The following is a 2,534-nucleotide window of genomic DNA, read 5'->3' as shown; positions in this document are numbered from 1 at the left end:
TATTTTTAGTAGAGACAGAGTTTCAGCATGTTGGCCAGTCTGGTCTCAAACTCCTGACCTCAAGTGATCCACCCACCTCGGCCTCCCAAATTGCTAAGATTACAGGTGTGAGCCACCTGTTATTACCCAGCCCCCTTGCTATTACTTTTTTGGGGGGGGGTTCTTTTTTTTTTTTTTTTTTTGAGACGAAGTCTCACTCTGCCACCAGGCTGGAGTGCAGTGGCACAATCTCGGCTCACTACAACTTCCACCTCCCAGGTTCAAGTAATTCTCCTGCCTCAGCCTCCTGAGTAGCTGGGACTACAGCTGCGCACCACCACACCCAGCTAATTTTTGTATCTTTAGTAGAGACAGGATTTCACCATGTTGGCCAGGATAATCTCGATCTCTTGACCTTGTGATCTGCCCACCTTAGCCTCCCAAAGTGCTGGGATTAACCGTGCCCTGCCTGTTACTTCTTACAACTGTGTGAGTGAATCTACAATTATCTCCATGTTTTCAAGTAACGTTTTCTGTAAAGATGGCCAATTAAAAAAAAAAAGAAAAAAAGGCTGTCACAGCCCAGAGGAACCTAATGAGACATGACAACTAAATGTCATGTGGGATCCTGAGTGGGACCTTGGACCAGAAAAAGGATGTTAGGTTAAAAACTAAGAAAACTGAATAAAATATGGGCTTTAGTCAATGAGAACCTTAATCATATTGGTTCAATACTTGCTTCAAATGAACCACACTGATGCAAGATGCTAAAAATAGGGGAACTAGGGGCAGGGTATATGGGAACTCTCTGTACTATCATCTTAATTTCACTGTAAGTCTACAAATGTTCTAAAAAAATTCTATTTAAAATTTTTTGCATATGCCAGATAACTACTTTATAAAAAGGTTTGGAAGCCCTAAAGCTACATTGAGTCCAACCCTTTGGCCCAGCAATTCTACTCCTAAATATATACCTCATATAAAAGTAATGAGATCATGTGTCAACCAAAGGCATATAAAATAAAATTCGGTCAGTCACGGTGGCTCATGCCTGTAATCCCAGCATTTCGGGAGGCTGAGGCCAGTGAATCACCTCAGGTCAGGAGTTCAAGACCAGCCTGGCCAACATGGTGAAACCCCGTCTCTACTAAAAATACAAAAATTAGCCGGGCGTGATGGAGCGTGCCTGTAGTCTCAGCTACTCAGGAGGCTAGCACAGGAGATTCACTTGAACCCAGGAGGCGGAGCTTGCAGTGAGCCGAGATTGTGCCACTGTACTCCAGTCTGAGTGACAGAACGAGACTCAGCCTCAAAAAAAAAGAAAATTCGTAACAGCTCCTTTCAAAGTAGACAAAAACTGAAAACAAACCCAATATCCATCAATAGAAGAAGGGATGGTAAATTATGGTATATTCATATAATAGAGTAATACAAATAAAAAGGAAAGAAACAACTGTTGCTTTTTTTTTTTTTTTTTTTTTTTTGACATGGAGTCTTGCTCTGTTGCCCAGGCTGGAGTACAGTGGCGTGATCTCGGCTCACTGCAAGCTCCGCCTTCTGGGTTCACGCCATTCTCCTGCCTCAGCCTCCCAAGTAGCTGGGACTACAGGCGCCCGTCACCACACCCGGCTAATTTTTTTGTATTTTTAGTACAAACGAGGTTTCACCATGTTAGCCAGGATGGTCTCAATCTCCTGACCTCATGATCCACCTGCCTCGGCCTCCCAGAGTGCTGGGATTACAGGCATGAGCCACCACACCCAGCCATGCTCCTTTTTTTAAATGGGCAGATCTTGTGAGAATAATGATGAACAGAAGAATTCAGACAGAAATGGCTCTGGCCGGGATGATTCTGGGGACATGAAGCTCAAGAACAGACACAACTACCTGCAGTGCCAGAAGCGTGGCACCACCAGCGTAGGAAATGAGCTGAGGGAGAGGGAACACGAGGACACCTTGATCAGGCAGCAGCCACAAGGGTGTATAGATGTGTATGTATGTTATCATACATTTTTTATAGCAAAAATAAATTTTGAAAAAAGATCACACATGTTATGGACCAAATGTGTCCCCACAAATTCATATGTTGAAGTCTTGAGACCAGGCGCAGCAGCTCATGCCTACAAACCGAGCACTTTGGGAGGCCAAAGCAGGAGGAGCTCTTGAACCCAGGGGTTCAAGACCAGCCTGGGCAACACAGCCAAACCTTTTCTGTACAAAAAATTTTTTAAACCTTAGCCAGTGTAGTGGTGCATGCCTGTGGTCCCAGCTACTCGGGAGGCTGAGGTAGGAGGATTGCTTGAGTCCAGGAGGTTGAGGCTGCAGCAAGTCATGAGTACACCACTATACTTCAGCCTGGGCAACAGGGTGAGACCCTATCTGGAAAAAAAAAAAAAAAAGAAGAAGAAGCAGCAGCAGCTAACCTCTAATATGATAGTGCAGTATATGGAGGTGGAGTGTTTGGGATGTGATTAGGTTTAGATGAGGGTGGGGCCCCTGTGATGGGATTAGTGGCCTTATAAGAAGAGGAAGAGACATTATAACTGCCCTCTTCC

This window comes from Theropithecus gelada, chromosome 10, assembly GCF_003255815.1.
Source record: "Theropithecus gelada isolate Dixy chromosome 10, Tgel_1.0, whole genome shotgun sequence".
Taxonomy (NCBI): domain Eukaryota; kingdom Metazoa; phylum Chordata; class Mammalia; order Primates; family Cercopithecidae; genus Theropithecus; species Theropithecus gelada.
The sequence above is the reverse complement of the archived record's forward strand: the minus strand, read 5'-3'. Positions refer to the sequence as shown.